General features: G+C 44.0%; 1 protein-coding gene and 1 long non-coding RNA gene across 2 annotated transcripts in view; both read left to right on the forward strand.

Moving 5' to 3' along the window:
- The window catches only part of eapp (e2f-associated phosphoprotein), a 503,058-nt gene that overhangs the window by 245,327 nt on the left and 235,936 nt on the right, over nucleotides 1-21,795 (forward strand). The gene's annotated exons all lie outside the window — the stretch shown is intronic.
- On the forward strand, nucleotides 5,711-8,838 carry LOC144688674 (uncharacterized). The gene is made up of 2 exons (XR_013578456.1): nucleotides 5,711-5,817; nucleotides 6,823-8,838. It is a non-coding gene; the product is annotated as an uncharacterized LOC144688674 (long non-coding RNA).

Below are 21,795 nucleotides of genomic sequence, written 5' to 3' on the forward strand. Positions count from 1 at the left end.
TATCAGTGTGAGGCACTGTGTTTACTCTCACCATGCTTTATATTATCAGTGTGGGGCACTGTGTTTACACACTCACCGTGCTGTATATTATCAGTGTGAGGCACTGTGTTTACACACTCACCATGCTGCAGATTGTCAGTGTGAGGCACTGTGTTCACACACTCACCATGCTGTAGATTATCAGCGTGAGGCACTGTGATTACACACTCGCCATGCTGTAGATTATCAGTGTGAGGCACTGTGTTTACACACTCACCATGCTGTAGATTATCAGTGTGAGGCACTGTGTTTATACACTCACCATGCTGTAGATTATCAGTGTGAGGCACTGTGTTTACATACTCACCATGCTGTAGATTATGAGTGTGAGGCACTGTGTTTATACACTCACCATGCTGTAGATTATCAGTGTGAGGCACTGTGTTTACACACTCATCATGCTGTAGATTATCAGTGTGAGGCACTGTGTTTACACACTCACCATGCCATAGATTATCAGTGTGAGGCACTGTGTTTATACACTCACCATTCTGCAGATTGTCAGTGTGAGGCACTGTGTTTACACTCACCATGCTATATATTATCAGTGTGAGGCACTATGTTTATACACTCACCATGCTGCAGATTGTCAGTGTGAGGCACTGTGTTTATACACTCACCATGCTGCAGATTGTCAGTGTGAGGCACTGTGTTTATACACTCACCATGCTGCAGATTATCATTGTGATGCACTGTGTTTATACACTCACCATGCTGCAGATTATCAGTGTGAGGCACTGTGTTTACACTCACCATGCTATATATTATCTGTGTGTGGCACTGTGTTTATACACTCACCGTGCTGCAGATTGTCAGTGTGAGGCACTGTGTTTATACACTCACCATGCTGCAGATTATCAGTGTGAGGCACTGTGTTTACACACTCACCATGCTGCAGATTATCAGTGTGAGGCACTGTGTTTATACACTCCCCATGCTGCTGATTATCCATGTGAGGCACTGTGTTTATACACTCACAATGCTGCTGATTGTCAGTATGAGGCACTGTGTTTAAACTCACCATGCTATTTACTATCAGTGTGAGGCACTGTGTTTATACACTCACCATGCTGTAGATTGTCAGTGTGAGGCACTGTGTTTATACACTCACCATGCTGTAGATTATCAGTGTGAGGCACTGTGTTTACACTCACCATGCTGTAGATTGTCAGTGTGAGGCACTGTGTTTATACACTCACCATGCTGTAGATTATCAGTGTGAGGCACTGTGTTTACACTCACCATGCTATATACTATCAGTGTGAGGCACTGTGTTTATACACTCACCTTGCTGTAGATTATCAGTGTGATGCACTGTGTTTGCACTCACCATGCTATATATTATCAGTGTGCGGCACTGTGTTTACACACTCACCATGCTGCAGATTGTCAGTGTGAGGCACTGTGTTTACACACTCACCATGCTGCAGATTGTCAGTGTGAGGCACTGTGTTTATACACTCACCATGCTGAAGATTATCAGTGTGAGGCACTGTGTTTATACACTCACCATGCTGCAGATTATCAGTGTGAGGCACTGTGTTTACACACTCGCCATGCTGTATATTATCAGCGTGAGGCACTGTGTTTATGCACTCACCATGCTGCAGATTATCAGTGTGAGGCACTGTGTTTATACACTCACCATGCTGCAGATTGTCAGTGTGAGGCACTGTGTTTATACACTCACCATACTGCAGATTATCAGTGTGAGGCACTGTGTTTATACACTCACCATGCTGCGGATTATCAGTGTGAGGCACTGTGTTTATACACTCACCATGCTGTAGATTATCTGTGTGAGGCACTGTGTTTACACTCACCACGCTGTTGATTATCAGTGTGAGGCACTGTGTTTACACACCATGCTGCAGATTGTCAGTGTGAGGCACTGTGTTTATACACTCACCATACTGCAGATTATCAGTGTGAGGCACTGTGTTTATACACTCACCATGCTGCGGATTATCAGTGTGAGGCACTGTGTTTATACACTCACCATGCTGTAGATTATCTGTGTGAGGCACTGTGTTTACACTCACCACGCTGTTGATTATCAGTGTGAGGCACTGTGTTTACACACTCACCATGCTGCAGATTGTCAGTGTGAGGCACTGTGTTTATACACTCACCATGCTGTAGATTATCAGTGTGAGGCACTGTGTTTATACACTCACCATGCTGCAGATTGTCAGTGTGAGGCACTGTGTTTATACACTCACCATGCTGCAGATTGTCAGTGTGAGGCACTGTGTTTATACATTCACCATTCTGCAGATTATCAGTGTGAGGCACTGTGTTTACACACTCACCATGCTATATATTATCAGTGTGAGGCACTGTGTTTATACACTCACCATGCTGCAGATTGTCAGTGTGAGGCACTGTGTTTACACACTCACCATGCTGCAGATTATCAGTGTGAGGCACTGTGTTTATACACTCACCATCTTGCAGATTGTCAGTGTGAGGCACTGTTTTTATACACTCACCTTGCTGTAGATTATCAGTGTGAGGCACTGTGTTTACACACTCACCATGCTGCAGATTATCAGTGTGAGGCACTGTGTTTACACTCACCATGCTGTAGATTATCAGTGTGAGGCACTGTGTTTACACACTCACCATGCTGCAGATTGTCAGTGTGATGCACTGTGTTTACACACTCACCATGCTGCAGATTGTCAGTGTGAGGCACTGTGTTTATACACTCACCATGCTGCAGATTGTCAGTGTGAGGCACTGTGTTTATACACTCACCATGCTGTAGATTGTCAGTGTGAGGCACTGTGTTTACACACTCACCATGCTGTAGATTATCAGTGTGAGGCACTGTGTTTACACACTCACCATGCTGTAGATTGTCAGTTTGAGGCACTGTGTTTTACACACTCAGCATTCTGTAGATCGTCAGTGTGAGGCAGTGTTTACACACTCACCATGCTGTAGATTGTCAGTGTGAGGCACTGTGTTTATACACTCACCATGCTGCAGATTATCAGTGTGAGGCACTGTGTTTACACACTCTCCATGCTGTAGATTGTCAGTGTGTGGCACTGTGTTTACACACTCACCATGCTGTAGATTATCAGTGTGAGGCACTGTGTTTACACACTCACCATGCTGCAGATTATCAGTGTGAGGCACTGTGTTTTCACACTCACCATGCTGTAGATTATCAGTGTGAGGCACTGTGTTTACACACTCACCATGCTGCCGATTGTCAGTGTGAGGCACTGTGTTTACACACTCACCATGCTGCAGATTATCAGTGTGAGGCACTGTGTTTGCACACTCACCATGTTGCAGATTATCAGTGTGAGGCACTGTGTTTACACACTTACCATGCTGCAGATTGTCAGTGTGAGGCACTGTGTTTACACACTCACCATGCTGCAGATTATCAGTGTGAGGCACTGTGTTTACACACTTACCATGCTGCAGATTGTCAGTGTGAGGCACTGTATTTATACACTCACCATGCTGTAGATTATCAGTGTGAGGCACTGTGTTTATGCACTCGCCATGCTGCAGATTGTCAGTGTGAGGCACTGTGTTTATACACTCACCATGCTGCAGATTATCACTGTGAGGCACTGTGTTTATACACTCACCATGCTGCAGATTGTCAGTGTGCGGCACTGTGTTTATACACTCACCATGCTGCAGATTATCAGTGTGAGGCACTGTGTTTACACACTCACCATGCTGCAGATTGTCAGTGTGAGGCACTGTTTTTATACACTCTCCATGCTGCAGATTATCAGTGTGAGGCACTGTGTTTACACACTCACCATGCTATATATTATCAGTGTGAGGCACTGTGTTTACACACTCACCATGCTATATATTATGTGTGAGGCACTGTGTTTATACACTCACCATGCTGTAGATTATCAGTGTGAGGCACTGTTTTTACACTCACCATGCTGCAGATTTTCAGCGATGGTGCTGTAGTTAAGTGGTGATATAATATATTTTGCTAAAGCTATTTATTCATTCCTTACAAACATGCTGGTCTATCAGTCAGACTAGATAAATGATGAAATGAATATTGCTGTGCCCAGCTATGTGGAAGAGGTGGTCGTTGTGTACCGACACAAACTGTTGAACTCTGTTACAGCAGCATTCACTGTCCCTTACACTTGTACAAAATCCGGAGCATGGCCTGGAGGAATGCTGATTGCCAGGGAGGTGCATGTGAAAGTGGATATTCAGACATCACTGCAGTGTGATGTGGTGAAGCACACTCTGTTTCTTTAATGGTTTAGCTTTGCTCCACTGCTGTTAGCCAAGTACTCTTCCCTGAGAGGACCCGACCCTCCAAACACTTGGCTCTGTGAGAATTGTCAATACATGGCCTAGACAGTGGGATATTCAACAACGGGGTCATCATAGCTGATTTCAACATTGTCCTTATCCAATAGTTACCTGTATGTGTACATGTTGCAGGAGAACAATGAATAGTAACCTCAACAGAAAACCTCTATGGCCAGGATATTTTGGACAGTGGGGTTTCCCATCCCGCCATCCAAAGATTCGGTGGGGAACGCATCCCCGCTAACCCCGCAGCCATTTCACACTCGAGTGAGCGTCAATTGGCTGCAGGCGGGACTTCCGCCCCAATTTGGATGGAAGTCCCGCTTTAGCTGCCGACCAATCTGATTGGCTGGCAGACCTCTAGTACCTGCAGTGGACTGAAGTGGAATTTCACAAAGTCCCAGGAGCCAAAGTCTTGGGAGTGCATGGAAAGGTGAGTCTTTGGGGTCTCAGGGCCGGGAGGGTTAGGGAAGGCCTGTGGAGGCGGATACTGGGGGGTTGGAGTTGGGATGTCGGGGGAGAGACTGAGGGTGTTGGGGGGGGAGGCCCAATGGCTACCAGACCTTAAGTGGGGTTGTGGGGCGTGTGAATCTAAAAGGGGGAATCTAAAAGGGGAGATGGAAATGCACCCGCTCCGCCCCTCCCCATCCCCCAACTTCCTGCCCAGGGCCCGGACCCGATTATATTTGGGCTTCCCCCATAGCCCAGAACACCTCCCGCCAGCCTGAAAACTGAGGCTGGGCGGGAAACAGGGCCTTAGTCAAGGCAACCGTCAGCCTGAGGCCTCACCCTCCCCCAGTGTAAAATCGCTGAGAATTCAGGGTGGGCAAGAACCCAGCAGAAAACCCATTCGTGCTATTTCACTCACCACCTGCCTCAAAACTCGCAGCGGGGGGAGCGTGAAGTTCAAGCTTACCTGTTTTTCTCCCCTCCAAGGGATTCCTGTCCTAGGGAAGCTGATGCATTTTATAGGAGCCCAGAGTAACATTCTCATAGCTAAATCTGAGTGCAAGCTATAATGTTATATTCTGTGATTTGGTATTGCAGCACTCAGCACCTTTATAGAATGGAATCAAAGAACCATAAAATGGTTACAACATGGAAGAAGGTCATTCAGCCCATTGTGCCTGTGCCAGGTCTCCGGGAGAACTTAGCTTGTCCCATTCCCCTGTCTTTTCTCCATATCCCCGCCAATCTTTTCTCTGCAGATAATTATTAATTTCCCTTTTGAAAGCCAGGATTTAATGCCAAACCATCAGAACAGATGGAATTTTGTGTCCCATACCCAACAGTAAGGAACATGTAAATGGTGCTAAAGTGCAAACTCACCCTCCGATATCTATATTTACTGTCAGCCCATTTTTATTCTTTCTCTGTTTAGAGCGGATTCTGGAAGGAGTGCAGATTCCACTCCCAGAAGGGATTGACCTCATCAATGAGACTGTGAAAAACCATATGGTGGGTAATCTCGTAACACACTGCACCTCCTGTGTGCTAATTATTTACCAGGTTTGGTAAAGTCTGATATGAAATGGTTGAACAATTCTGTCACCTTAGACCCAAAACAACATGCTCATGATTACACTGTATACACCATCGTACAATATATTATCCCATGTAGTGCTTCAAGCCTGTTACCATATGTTAGCCTATGTAGTACTTCAAGCCTGTTACTATAAAGTACATCAATCCTACACAATGTACCTGCTACATTAAAGGCTGTACTAAAGGCCAGAATGCAGATGTATCCTCCCCAATTTGTGCTAACAGACACAAGTGGTCCGTCTGTATCATGCTGTAGTCTTGGACCTCCATGTCACTGTGACCTCAGATGTAACTCTTCCTCTGGTTGTAGCAGTGGAAGGAAGGATGTGATTCTAGGAATCCTCTCCCTCCTGGTCAAAGAGAGGAGCCTCTCAATGGTCCAGAGGTCTGTGTTTACTGGAGATTCCATTGAATTTAACACCTTTTTTAATAACAATTGTATTTATAATTTGGAGTGGAGGAGCTGTGGACATCTGGGGCAGACAGGGGGAGGAATGGATATTGTTAAAGGGTCTGACATGGGGGGAGGGAATCAGATTATAGGATGGTTTATGGGTAAGCTTGGTGGATCAGGAAGGAAGCTCTCCTCCTCCTCCTCCTTGCCCACAAGGTGAGCTGGAAAGGCACTTACCTCTTCCATCTGACTGTCCTCACCTCCTTTCGGCTGCCATCTTCCTGAGACCCAAGAAACCTGACCGGCCAGCATTAAATTTAAAACAGCACTAATATGTGAGGCACGCAGCGTTATTGTAATATTTAAATCACCAACTGGGCTCTGGAGAGTTGGCTAGTCACCCACCCCACCACTACCTCCATTAACATCCAAATTGCATGAGTTGGAGTTAGTTTTTGATTTTTAAACATTTTTTGACCTTACGAAGTTTGATATGGAGACTAATTGTTCTTTGTAATTCCCAGGGTTTTCTGTCAATTGGAGCAGATTTACATTTTTACAAAAGCCTGAGGGAGGTTATTTATATGAATAAGCAGCCACCCTCCCCTAACAACACAACTGTCAGCAACTAGGAACCAAGCTGTGAAGAATGGAAACCTCCACACAGAGTATGAAGACCCTCAGCAGTATTATCACTTAATCACTATCCTTGAATTTTATTAACCTAACACTGGCTATGTAGATCTGCTCACTTTGTCTCAATAAGTCTTGGGGATGATTACCCTTTGCCTTGGGCAGAGTGTAGAGATAAACTGTTCAAGCCTTTGTTGCACACTGGAGGAGAGATTGGTAGTGCAAGTGTAAACAATTGATCATTTATTGTTATTATTTTCTAGTGGAGTTTAGTAGTAGTAAATTGATGGGCTGTTGTTACTTAACACGGTACCACCAGCTAAAATCTTAACACAACCTCAAAATGCTGGACACACCTTCAGCACACAAGGGTAAAAGGTCAAAATTCATGTGCAGGTGAGTGTAAGGCTCCATTACATCATCATATAAATGTAGTTACAGTATTAGGGTGAAGTATTAGGGCCAAACATTGGCTACATCTCCCATTGAGTATGGAATCACACCTTTATGTGACTTGTGTAACTCTCAGTGTTAAATAGATTGCATAAAAAATCACATCCAAAGAGTCTACAGGAACACTCCCTGTGTAGATAATACAGAAGACCCACTCTTGGTGTCCCATATATGCTCATTGTAACTTTCAGTCTGCCCATTCAATGATCTAATCTCATGTTGGATACTGGATATTGCAGACAGCTAGGAATTGGTTCATTCATTCCATTAGAACAGTGGCCACCTAAACATAAGGTGTGTGTGATTAGTGGAACTAGCTTCTGTTCTGTGGGCCGGAAGATATTACTCCATTTACAGTCTTTGTTGGTGAAGACATCATTTGATGAACAACTCTATTGGGAGCTCAGCTCACTCATCTGCTCCTGAAATCTCTCACCCAGCTCACCTGCCTCTACGTAATGAATCTCTTTCTTTCAGAAGGCAGCCTTCTGTTTTGTGAAATGATGGTTTGCGCCTCAGTGATGATCTGTATTAAACACCACCTGTGGTGTGGTTCTTGGTTATGAATATAGCCCCTGAAATTCCACAGGGAATCCCAGTCTCCTGTCATAACTCCAGGAATCAGAGAAAGCCCTCTCCTGCTTAATTTCAGGGCCATACTTACCAACCTGTTACATGTACAAGCATACTTAGCCTTAGTCAGAAGAGGTTATAAATAACTTCTTTTGTTTAGATGAAATGTCTCCCTTGTTTATTATTTCTTCCTTTTTGGCCTTTTATTTATTTTGACATCATTTTTTTTATAATTTTGCACTCATCAAAGTGAAGGATATTGACTTTCTACTTTGGGCACCAGGTGAGGGCATTGAATACCTCTACAAAATCCCAGCCTGTGTACATCAGCCCCAAGCTCATATGACATTGTTCCATTTCCCACATCCTCATCTGCCCTCTCTCAGTGAGATTGTCACCGTAGTGCTAGATTAAGCACTAGTAGCAGGGGTGACCCTGCCCAAACTCATTTCATGTAGGACATAACAGCTAGAATACAGTAGACTTTCATTGAACTTGGATCCCAAAGACCAAAGGCCAGTAGGAAGCCACTTCAGCCTTTCCTTGACTGGGAGTGGCATGTAATGATGACAAACTGATGAGTTATATATTCTATGTAATGGATACTTATAGCTAGAATATTCCACGTTCTTAATGGTGCTGGTGGTACCACACCAATAGATAATCCCTGTAATGTTTCTGGATACATTATTCCAAATACTAGTTGTATGGAAAGCCATTCTATGTGTATTCAGTATTGTAATAACTCATACAGTGTTTCAGTGTGTGTTAATCACACATAATGCCAAAACTTGCTCCTGTATATTCATATATTTCTCCTAATGACCAATTGTATCACTTACAGTTTAATAAAGATAATGACAATGTCACTCTACTTGAAACTATGCCTCACCTGGTGAGTATCAGGACCAATGTGAAGGTGAAGGCCTTCAGCAATCCACTCTGCCCATCAGAATGTGTGTAGATTCTGTGGGAATGTTTATATTAGTCAATGATTTAATATGGGCCTGTAAAAGTGTAACAACCTTGTAGCCACACCAAGATCACTGCGTTGTACAGAGAGAGCCTACACAAGGCAAAATTAAACAGGATTAAATTGTCAAATATCTCTGAGTATTAGGCTGCAACGGGTTCTGTAAGATCAGCAAACTAATTTTTAAACAACAGATTACATGACTAATGTCAAATGTTTTCAATGAAGTCAAATTTGAACAGTAGTGAAGGTGAATGGGTGGGACTCTATTACTGTGTTATACTGTAATTGATCACTGACTGTCATTTAGACTGTCATTGTTGTCAGCTATCCCTTGATTCAAGGATACTCTACTTAGGGTTGCAGCTTTCTGCCATGGGTCTTTGTGTGACTGAACAGGCTGATTCTCAACCTACAGATTTTTAGGCACATGGGACAGGATGTCCCACGAGTTAGTGGAATCCGGAGTGCAGGATTTGCTTCCATTTCTTTTTTTGTCTCTGCCTCATCATTAAGATGTTGTGACTGCAGCTTGATGGACAAGCTCTCACCGTTAGTAGCAAGCTCCTCCCAGTCATTAAGGTCGATCCGCCACACTTCAAGAAGAGCATCAGTGTCTTTGAATTGTTTTCCTGGGATGTTGGCTAGTTGGAAACTAAGAAAACAGGACTTGACGGGGAGACAGTTTTCAGCCATCCAGATACAGTGTCCAGTCCATCAAAGTTGACTTAGCAGGAGTTTTGCCTGAATGTTTGTAGAACCGGCTTCAAGAAGGATACTGGCATTTGTTCAACACTCCTCCCATTGAATATGAAGGATGCAGTGGAGGCATTGCAGATGGAATTTCTCTAGTGCTCTTATGTGTCGCTGATACACAGTCCAGTTCTCACTGCAGTACAGGAGTGTTATGTTGTGACATCAACTGTTTTGTTCACTAGAATGTTTGTTGACTTGTTTTCAAACACTCGCTTCCATGGTTTTTAAAAAGCTGATCTGATGTTGGATCTCCCGATCAATGATGACCTTTTGAAACAGGTGCCTGTCAAGGTATGGGAAGTGGTCAACATATTCCAGAGACTCGCCTACAACATATCCTCAGTGCGCTAAGAATTACGCTGACAGCCAATTTAAGGTTGTCAGTCAGCCTCACAGTGTGGCACATTTGTGTGTACTGGAAGCTACATATATTAATACACAGGGCCCTGTTCTTTGCAGACAGAAAGAACATGTACACACACTGCACCTGTTTCAGCTAAACAAAATAAGTGATAACTATTCGCTGACTCACTCCTCAGGGCAATGCCTTGACCAATCAGGGTCAAACTGTTTGGTTTAAATTTCAAACAATGCTTGGTAGTTAACTGTCAGTCACCATCACTGGTGCATTCTCCATGGCAATGCCTCTAACAATCAGAGTCCACTTGCCAACCAATCAGCACTCTTCTCATGCAGCATAAATTGTTGTTTTCCCCTTATATTGGTATTCCTGTGAATTGCCCTGATGGGTGCAAGATGAAAAGCTTCAACTCTTTTTCAGCAATACACAAGTTCCATGCAACCAAATGACTACATTTGAGAGGTGCAATATTTGTCTGACCAGGTGTGGGTTGATAATGTGAGATAAAAACAAAAAGCTAAAAGCTACTGCGGATGCTGGAAATCCAAAACAAAAACAGAATTACCTGGAATAACTCAGCAGGTCTGGCAGCATCGGCGGAGAAGAAATCAGTTAACGTTTCGAGCCTTCATGGCCCTTCAGCAGAACTGAAGTATAGTTAGGAGAAGGGAGAAATATAAACTGAAATATAATCTCCCTTCTCCTAACTATGCTTCAGTTCTGCCGAAGGGCCATGAAGGCTCGAAACGTTAACTGATTTCTTCTCCGCTGATGCTGCCAGACCTGCTGAGTTTTTTGATAATGTGAGTTTTGTTTTGGCAACATTCAAGGGCAGTCAAGTTTCTTATATGAGAATTGAGATCGAGAGTGGATTGCAAATCTGGTGCAGAATGGACAGTGACGCTGCAGATACCTGCAAACCGTAGATCATGTACGTCTATGTCTATGGTGGTCAGTTTAGTTTTGGCACAGAGTTGACTGAGGTTAAAGAGTTTTCCACTGTATTTAATACTGACACCAGAGGGTAGTTGAACTTTGATGAGGTGAATAGCCACTGTCAGGTAGATTGTAAATAATATGGGGCTGTCACATAGCCTTGCTTGACACTAGTCTGGTTTTGAAGGTGTCTGTTTCAGATCTCCCACAGGACAGGAGATCAACCTTCTCAACAAACAAGGAAGGATGCCACCTCCCACAGTGATAATTGATCTGATATGCCCACCTTTAGATGAGAACTCTACTGCAAAATAAATCTCACACACCATTCAGAGTAAATTCGGAGAAGGTAATTGTCAATCCTAGCGGTCACCCTCATCCTGGGCAGTTGAGCTGTTGTAATGCTGCCTTCTTGACTTGCAACCTTGGGTTGTTCTGCCAGACAATGAAGGTTGCTCATTTTTGTTCTAGGGGGTCACATATTTCAGCATCATTTTCATCAAACCAGTCCTGGCGACGATGTTGCTTGAACCCAATGGTCTAGGCCCGGGAGTTGAGTACAGCTGAATTTATTTGATCCCACTGTTCTGGAATTGAGTTGGATGTGTGAAGATTTTCCAGATTGGTCATGAGTTGCACTTGTAATTCCTTTCTTCTGGGCTGCTTTAGCTGAGACATTGATTATCTTTCTCTTGAACTTTTGGGCCTTGCAATGTCCTGGTGCTAGGTGGATGTTCATCACAAATTGAACATGTCGATGATCTGTCCAGCAGACATGAGATCCCTGCATGGATCAAGTGATAGAGACATCACTTAGATCTTTCATTTGAAATATTACTTAATCTAGTAGATGCCAGTGCTTTGATCTAGGATGCCTCTATGTAGTTTTGTACTTGTCCTCTGTACCCTGGTGGAAGAGGCTGTTTGTTCTAATTAGGCTATGCTGAACAGCAGGAGGATACTATTTACATTGACTTTTACCACCCCATTTTTCCCAGTAGCTACTCTCCAGACATCAGAGTCATGGCCAACTATGGCATTAAAATTCCCCCATAGGATCTTTTCTTCTTTTGGGATGGGAATGTGAACTTCATCAGGCCAGAATAGAATTTTTCCTTAAAGTCTTCATCAGAGTCAAGGGTTGGGGGCATAGGTGCTGATGATGGTGACAAATTGGTTCTGGCAATGTCAGTTTGGAGTCTTGATAACTCATGTAATACAATTGTTTACTGCAAATGGCCACGGACTGTCACTGTTACGCTGTTACTGGTCACTGGCTGGTGGGATGGGTGGATCGATGAATTGCTGGGCTGGTGGTTCAGTCTACTGGTGGATCGGTGGAAATGGTGAACCGGTAGTAGGAAATTGGATTGGTAGTTCTGGTGGGCTGATTGGACTGGTAAACTGGCAGACTGGTAGACTCATGGGACTGGGAAACCAGTGAATTGGTGGGGCTGATAAAGCGGATATATGAGGTGAGGAAAAATGATTGACTAGACAAATGCACAGGAAGATCCATGAAGGTGAGATATTTATGCTGGAGGTGGGGAGGAGGGGGTGGGTGCGGGAGGGGTGCCTCAAATGGGATTCCTGACAGCAGCAAAGACAGGTAGTCTGGGAAGAACTAGCTTGGGGACAGGTAGATTAATCTCGTTCCAGGGAAAGAGACGGAGGCAGTTTCTTGAGATGGCTGTAGGAGATGGAATAGCCATTAATTTAAAATATAATAGGAGCACCATGGAAAGGAGCAAAGTGGCTGGAGGAAAAGCCAGGACTGAGGATCCAGCAATGACCAAGAAACGGAAATAAGAACAACAAAATCTAACAGTTGTAAGACAAAGAACTTCAAATGAAATGCGGAAAGCTGCAACAGGTGTGGGAGATACAGGTTTACTGGCACGCAGTGCCACCTGTTGTTTGGATGCAGTGGATGCTGGCTCACTGCCCACAGGGAGATGGATCAGTTCCCCCCACCATCCCCCCCATCATCCCCCCCCCATTATCCCCCCCACCATTCCCCCCATCCCCCCCACCATCACCCCCCATTCCCCCCCACCCCCCCCATTCCTCCCATCCCCCCTCCATTCCCCCCCCCCATCCCCCCATCTCGCCCCCAAGCCCTGGGGACTTTGAAAGACCTCCTTCCTGCCCAGTTGACATGTTATTTATGGAAATCACCTACAGTATTCATCAGCTGAAGATAAACCATTCAAAGGTTAATAGCTTGGACAAAAGGGCTTGATTTTTAAAATGGCTCTTTAGGCGAGCTAATTGAGTGATAATTGGAATCATTTATATTTGAATTTCTGGCAGTTAGAGAGATGTCACATCAGCAGCCAAGTCTTTTAGTGTGGTTCTCTCTCTCTTTAACAAGTTAGGACCCTGTCCACTAATTTGACTTTGGGCAGAATCTTGTGCTTTCTCTGGTGTGAGTTTGGAGGTGAGAAGGGCATGTATTTAAGTGGGATGGTGGCACACTGGAACCCCATCACCTTACCACCTCCACCAGAATTAAATTCTGGGCGGGGGCCCTATGGTTAACCTTCCCACCAGCCACCTATTGAGGCCCTTAAAAGGCCAATTAATGACCAATTAAGGGTCGCATTCCACCACTGCTGGTATGATCCCAGCTGCAGGCAGGCCTGTTGCCCTGCGGTGTGCATGACAGCTACAACTGTGCAGCCAGCTTGTCACCTCTGAGGAAGGAAGGGGGTGGGGTTCCTTCAACCAAAGGCACACAGTGCCTGATCGAGGGAGTGGACATGGGGAAGGCGGGGCGGGGGGGGGGGGGGGTGGGGGTGGTGGGGGGACTTACTGATCCCCTATACTGCTCTCCCCGTGACACCCCACCCTGCCTGTGGCCTGGGTTGCTCCACAATCCTGGCACTCCAGTGCCTGTCCTTTTGGCAACAGCAACAGCCTCCCCAGTGGCGCTGCTCAGCACAAGAACTGCCAGAGTCTGATTGGCCAGCAGCTCTTGGTAGGCAAGACTTCCGCCCTTGGGGTCTTGATTGGGGAAGGCCTTCCTGGCAAAGGTCCACCTCTGGCCTCGCCACTGCCTGATTGGCTTTTGATTTAACGAACATCCCCAAAAGGAGACAGTGTGGGTCTCTCGCTGGCTTTACAGCCAAGTTAAAAACTGTGAACTTCTTTTATTTCTTATGGACTCTGATTTGGCCAATCTATCCTCCCTTACCCTGTAACCTGTATTTGTGTGTGCAGACTTTTAGTGTGTATGTGCGTGTGTGTGCAGAGGTCAGAGCATATTATATTATTTTACCTAGATCGGTTTAATTATAAAACAACTAACCTCCTTCTTTGTTAAACTCAAGAAACCCTGTCCTATTGGTCCTTTTATGATCACAGTGTGTAAACAGTTAAGTAATCGCTGAATTGACAAGAGCAACCTTGTTTAAGTAGAAAAACCTGTTGTGTTCAATGAGGAGAAGGAAAAGAGGGGAGCTATTCGACCCTTATCTGGTCGCAACAGAAAAATGAAAGAGTTTACATTTGAATGGAGCCTCAGATTCTCCCGTAGATTTATAATCTTTTGGTTGGTAAAATCTTTTGGTTGAAGGGCCTCTTCTCAGTTGGTTTATTAAACACAGATCCCCATCTAAATTATAATACTACATAATATGAAATCCCTGCATGAGTTAATGATGTTTTTAAGAGAGCAGTTGAAGTTAGTTAATTAAGGAAACTAGCTTAAAATGTTTTTTTCAGTGCCTGAGGCTGAGCTAACTCTTTAGCTGCAGCCTATATAAATACAGGCCTTAGCACTGTGTGACACAGTGTGACTTAGCACTGGAGAGCAACTTTGTATAGAGTGCTGGGAGTTGGGTGAGTGACTGAGTGAGTGAGTGAGGGAGGGAGGAATGGAGGGAGGGATGGACTTGGGGGAGGAGGTGCTCCTTAGCTTTACTAAATTTTTCAACCTGTAGGAATTGATTTCTAATCTTCTAGAGGGGAAAAAATGAATTGTTTGGTGAGTATCTGGTAAGTGGTTAAGGTCTATTCATAAGATTTAATATAGTATACAAACTGGTGGTAAAGTTAATAAAATACCTAAAAATGAAAATAATTAATTCAATAAAATAATTAGGCAGGTAATTAAAACACATTAAGGGTGGCAGCATAAGTGACATGTCATGGCTGCAGCATGTGGGAGTTCCTGGATGCCATCGTGATCCAGAGCAAATACATCTGCAGTAAGTGTTTGTGGCTCGAGGAACTTTGGCTCAGAGCCATTGGCCAGAATTTTGCCATCGGCGAGCAGGGGGCGGGGCCTGCTCGCCAATGCGTAAAATAACGCGGGATGATGTCGGGCAGAACTCCTGACATCATCCCGGCCCATTTAAATTTTCAGGAAGGCGGGAGCGCAGCAAAATCAGCTGCGGGCCCGTTGACCTGTCAATGGCCACTTGAGGCCATTGGCAGGATCAATTATACAGTTAAAGGACCTGCCCATCCAACATTAAGGTTGGCGGGTCAACCAGGAGCCCCGGCGGGAACTAGAAAAAACATGAAACCTCATCCATCAGCAGGATGAGGTTTCATGTAAGGGTTTAAAAAGTTTAATAAACTTATTATGTAAATAATGAACATGTCCCATCTCATGTCACATGAGGGGGACATGTTAGGGAATTTTTTTTTCTATTTTTCATATTTTTAAAAGTGTAAGCGATCTCCCTGAGACAGCACTTTGCCTCAGGGAGATGTGAGCTCTTTCGTGTGCATGCTCGAAAGAGCGCACTCTCGCTTTTGGGGAATCCCCCCCGCCCGCACAGGGAAACGCATAGTGCTTCCCGCTGGACGTCACGCTGGGCGGGCCTTAATTGGCCCGCCCACGTAAAGTGGCGGCGGGGCCCACTTCTCCAGCAGGGATTGGCTCCCCGCCCGCCGGAGATTGGGTCAGGCCCGTCTGCCTGACGGGCAGAAACGTCTGCCCATTGAGCTGGAGACTGAGCTGCAGACACTGTAATGTAACAGGGAGAGGGAAAGTTACCTAAACACTTTGTACAAGGAGGCAGTTACACCCCTTAGGATAGGGTCTTCTGATTTGGCCAGTGGTCAGCAACAACAGGGTGTGACTGCGAGTGAGGCAGGTAAGGGCACCCAAAGGGTAGGAGCACAGGAGACTCAGCCTTTGCAATTGTTCAATAGGTTTTGAGGTTCTTTCAGATCGTTTGGATGAAAGTGGGGGCTACAGGATGGGTGAACTGACTGGCCATTGCACTGTGGTACAGGAAGCCATTCAAGTGAGGGGAGCAAAAAGCAATGTAGTGGTAGTAGGGGACAATATAGTGAGGGAGATTGACACTGTTCTCTGCAGCAAAGAGTGAGAGTCCAGATGGTGCAAGAATTCAGGCCATTTGCTCAGAGCTGGAGAGGAACTTGGAATGGGAGAGAGTGCATCCAGTCATCGTTGTCCATGTAGGTACCAATAACATAAGCGGGACAAGGAAAGATGTTCTGCATAGTCAGTATGAGGTGCTAGGCACCAAATTATGAAGCAGAACCTCAAAGGTTCCCTGGATCATTACCTGAGCCACGTATAAATTGGCACAGGGCAAGTAAGGTTAGAGAAATGAATGCATGGCTCAAAGACTGGTGTGGGAGAAGTGGGTTCTGGTTTGTGAGCACTGGCACTAGTACTGAGGAAAATGGGAGCTGTACCGTTGGGATGGTCTACACTTGAACCGTGCTGGGACCAGTGTGCTAGCAAACCACATAACTTGGGAAGTAGAGAGGTTTTAAACAAAATAGTGGAGGCCAGGGATCAAATTTGGGAAGTTGTGGTAAATCAAAGATTAGAGACTAGGCAAGGGAGAAAAGTACTAATATGGGAAATGATAAACAGACCATAACAGAAAGAAATAGAGAGTACAAATCTGAGTAAATCAGCAGATAAGGTTGCAAAGATAATAAAAGGACAAAACTAAAGGCTCTGTATCTGAATTCACATAGTATTCAAAACAAAACAGATGAACTGATAGCTCAAAAAGAAATAAATAAGTATGATTTGATAGCCATTACTGAAGCATAGCTAAAGGATGATATAGATTGGGACCTGAATATTGAAGAGTACATTACATTTAGGATGGACAGAGAGCTAGGAAAAGGCAGAGGAGTGGCTCTGTTTATTAATGATGGTATTAGCACAATAGAAAGGGGTGACCTAAGTTCAGGAAACCAGCATGTGGAGCAGTTTGGGCAGAGATAAGAAACGCTAAGGGCAAAAGGTCACCTGTGGGAGTGGTGTACAGGCCTCCCATGGTAGGATGGGTGTAAAGGAAGAAATAATGGGAGCTTGTCAGAAAAATACGGTGATAATCATGGGGGATTTTAATCTATATATGGACTGGAAAAGTAAGATAGGCAAAGGTAGCCTAGAATAGGAGTTCATAGGATGTTTTTGGGATAGTTTCTTAAAACAGCATGTTCTGGAGCCAAGCATCGAGCAGGCTACACTAGACCTGGCATTGTGCAATGATGTAGGATTATTTAATAACCTCATAGTGAAGGTTTCCCTGGGTAGCAGCAATCATAACATGATTGAATTTTACATTCAGTTTGAGGGAGAGAAGAATGGTTTGTTACGGACAGGATGGGGGTTAATTTAAACATTAATTTCTCCTCTCACCACCCATCCATAAACAGAAGGGTGTTTGGATTTGTTCCCTCTTTACAAGTAGCGACGTATTTCTCAACCCCTCAGTTTGTGTGTGATCCAAGTTTCTATTAATAACCCCACAGCAAACTCGCGATTGGATGAACTCAAAGGCTTTGTTTATTTGCAAAAACCTCAAGATGCATGAAGGACGGTTCCTAATGTCACATCCACACTTAGACAGTAAAGAGAGGGATAGAGAAAGGAAGGTCTTACAGTACAAAGAAAATAAATATTTGTTCATGTGAGTTCCGGAATCAAAGTCCAATGAGGTATTCCTTCACGGAGATTGGCATGCTGAAAACCAATGTTGTAGAATTCACTTTTCTGATGGTGTTGACTTCACAAGATGAGATAGGCATGCAGAGATGAATCAGTCTTGTAGGTGATGGCACAGAACTTCCAACAGAAGCAGTGTAGATGGTGCCAGGTGTTCAACCTGGGCAGATCTCCTTTCTGTGTGGCTGAGAGTCAGGTGTTAAAGAGCTGACTGAGCTGTTCAGCTCAGCAAGGTAATACTAACTTGATCAACAAGCTAGAGGCCTAGGTCACATGACCCCCACCTCTCCACTAGGTCTTCAACAAAGGATATGGATCCATTGTCTGGAATTTGGCTGGGTTCTCAAAACTGTTAAACGTCCCAGCTATATGAGATGAAAAGAATGTTTGAGGGGCCTTTTGTCTTAGCAGACCCTCTGTCTCCTGCTGGTAAGCCTGGATTATCAGATACAAATGGCCCTTGTATAGTTCTCTTTGAAGCTGGGCTGTACCCTCTCCAAGTAATCATTAGTGGCTCCTCAAAAATAAAGAGGTGTGAGGTTTCCCGAAACTTAAAAGTGGTTTATTGTTGTAATTTTAAACTTAAATAAGGGCAATTATGAGGGCATGAAAGTGAACATGGCAAATTGGGTAAGGGATAGGTCAATAGAGATGCATTGCCAGACACTTAAAGGGATATTTCAGAATACACAGAATAGATTCATTCCAATGAGAAAGAAAAATTCCAAAGGATGAACCCACCATCTAACTAAAAACTAAAAAGTTAAAGATAGTATGAAACTTAAAGAAAAAGTACATAATCGTGCAAGAATGGGTGGCAGGTCAGAAGATTGCACAGAAAATAAAAAATAGCAAAAAATGGCTGAAAGATTAATAAGGAGGGAAAAATTTGATTATGAGAGAAAACTAGTTAGAAATATAAAGACAGATAGTAAGAGTTTCTATAGATATTTATAAAAGAAAAAGGTTTTAAAAAAGTGAGCGTTGGTCCTATAGAAAGTGAGTCTGGGGAATTAATAATGGAAAATAAGGAGATGGCAGATGAATTGAACATTTATTTTGCACCGGTCTTCACTATAGAGATGCAAGCAACATCCCAGAAATAGCTGTAAATCAGGAAATGGGAGGGAGGGAGAAACTCAAGAAAATTGTAATCACCAGGGAAGTGGTATTGAGCAAATTGTTGGAACTGTGGGCTGACAAACCCCTGGATTCCGAAGGACCTCATCTGCAGGTCTTAACCGAAGTGGCTAGTGAAATAATTGATGCGCTGGTTTTAATTTTCCAAAATTCCCTAGATTCGGGGAAGGTTCCATTAGATTGGAAAATAGCGAATGTAACTCCTTAATTCAAAAAAGGAGGGAGACAGAAAGCAGGAAACTACAGGCCAGTCAGCTTAACATCTGTCATAGGGAAAATATTGGAAACTATTATTAAAGATGTTATAGCAGGGCACTCAGATAAATTCAAGGCAATCAGACAGAGTCAACATGGCAGTATATTGCTGCCTATAGGAGAAAAGGAAAAGTGGATGATGTCTTACTTTGCCTAACCTTGTCAGGTCGTTGAACTTCTTTCATCATTGGTCTGTCATTATAGGGATGAATGACGTGGCAATACTATCTCCCTCCACTGCTTAGTTCAATGAGGAGTGTAGGGGAGCTTGCCTGGGGCAGCACCAGGCCTACCTAAGAATGAGGTGTCAACTTGGTGAATCTACAACACAGGGCTACATGCATTCTAAACATAGATGCAGCATGCTATGGACAGAGCTAAGCGATCCCACAATCATTGGATCAGATCAAAGCTTTGCAGTCCTGCTAGATCTTGTTGCGAATGGTGGTGGTCAGTTAAACAACCAACTGAAGGAGGAGACTCCACAAATATTCCTATCTTCAATGTTGGGGGAGCCCAGTGTGCAGTGCAAAAGACAAGGTTGAAGCACTTGCAACCATCTTCAGTCAGAAGTGCCGAGTGGATGATCCATCTTGGCCTTCTTCTGAGGTTCCCACCGTCTTAGGTGACAGTCTCTAGTCAATTCAATTCACTTCACTTCATGTGCTATCAAGAAACGGATGAAGACACTATATATAGAAAAGGTTAAGGGTCCCAATAACATCCCTACAGTAGTACTGAAGACTTGTGCTCCAAAACTAGCCATGCCATTAGCCAAGCTGTTCCTGTACAACTACAAAGCTTTGGAAAATTGTCAAGCTATATCAGGTCCATGAAAAGCAGGACAAATCCAAACCAGCCAATTACTGCCCCATCGATCTACTCTCATTATCAGTAAATTGGCAGAAGGCTCCTTTGTCAGTGCTATCAAGCAGCACTTATTCAGCAACAACCAGTTCACTGATACTCAGTTAGGGTTCTGCTGGGGCTATTCAGATTCTGACCTCATTAAAGCCTTGGTTCAAACATGGACAAAAGAGCTGAACTCCCGAGGTGAGGTGAGATTGACTTCCCTTGACATCAAGGCAGCGTTTGGCCCAGTGTGGCATCAAGGAGCCCTAGCAACACTGGAGTCAATGGGAATCAGGGGGAAAACTCTCCACTGGTTTGAGTCATCCCTAGCACAAAGGAAGATGGTTGTGGTTGTTGGAGGTCAATCATCTCAGCTCCAGGACATCACTGCAGGAGTTCCATAGGGTAGTGTCCTTGGCCCAACCATCTTCAACTGTTTCATCAATGACCTTCCCTCCATCTATAAGGCCAGAGGTGGGGATGTTTGCTGATGATTACACCTTGTTCAGTACCATTTGCAACTCCTCAGACACTGAAGCACTCCCTGTCCACATGCAGCAAGACTTGGACAACATTCAGACTTGAGCTGATGAGTGGTAAGTAACATTTGCGCCATGTAACATCTCCATCATCACTGAATGCCCATCATAATCTCCTGGGGGACATCATTGACCAGAAACTGAATTGGACTAGCCATATAAATACTGTGGCTACAACCGCAGGTCAAGAGGCTAGGGGCTCTGTGGCGAGTAACTCTCAAAATCGTGAATGTAACCCCTTTATTTAAAAAGGGAGGGAGACAGAAAGCAGGAAACTACAAGCCAGTTAACTTAACAACTGTCATAGGAAAAATATTAGAAGCTATTATTAAAGACATTATAGCAAGGCACTTAGATAAATTCAAGACAATCAGGCAGAGTCAGCATGGTTTTGTGAGAGGGAAATCATGTTTTACCAATTTATTGGAGTTTGAAGAAGTAACATGTGCTGTGGATAAAGGGGAATTGGTGGATGTGCTGTACTTAGATTTCCAGAAGGCATTTGTTAAGGTGCCACATCAAAGGTTATTGCGGAAAGTAAAAACTCATGGTATAGGGGTTGACATATTGGCACGGATAGAAGATTGGCTAGCTAACAGAAAACAGAGAGTAGGCATAAGTGGGTAATTTGCTGGTTGGCAAGATGTAACGAGTGGTAGAGTCTCAGCTTTTTACAATTTATATAAATTACTTAGGTGAAGGGATTGAAGGTATGGTTATTAAAAGTTAATTAGGAAAGTAAGTTGTGAAGGGGGCATGAGGAAGCTATAAAGAGATATAGATAGGTTAAGTGAGTGAGCAAAGATCTGGCAAATGAGTATAATGTTGGAAAAGGTGAAATTGTTCATTTTGGCAGGAAGAATGTAAATGCATTGAAAGCTGTTCAGAGAAGGTTTACTAGGCTAATACCTGGAATGGGAGGTTTGTCTTATGAGGAAAGGTTTTTTTTATTTGTTGTTAGGAAATAGAGTCAGTTTAAGTAAAATATATTTGTATTTGTGGGTGTTAGGAATGAGTTTTAGCTTTAATGTTTAAGTTTTATTTGTATTTCTGCATTTGTGTGTTAAGAAAAGG

Source organism: Cetorhinus maximus, chromosome 13, assembly GCF_964194155.1.
Source record: "Cetorhinus maximus chromosome 13, sCetMax3.hap1.1, whole genome shotgun sequence".
Taxonomy (NCBI): domain Eukaryota; kingdom Metazoa; phylum Chordata; class Chondrichthyes; order Lamniformes; family Cetorhinidae; genus Cetorhinus; species Cetorhinus maximus.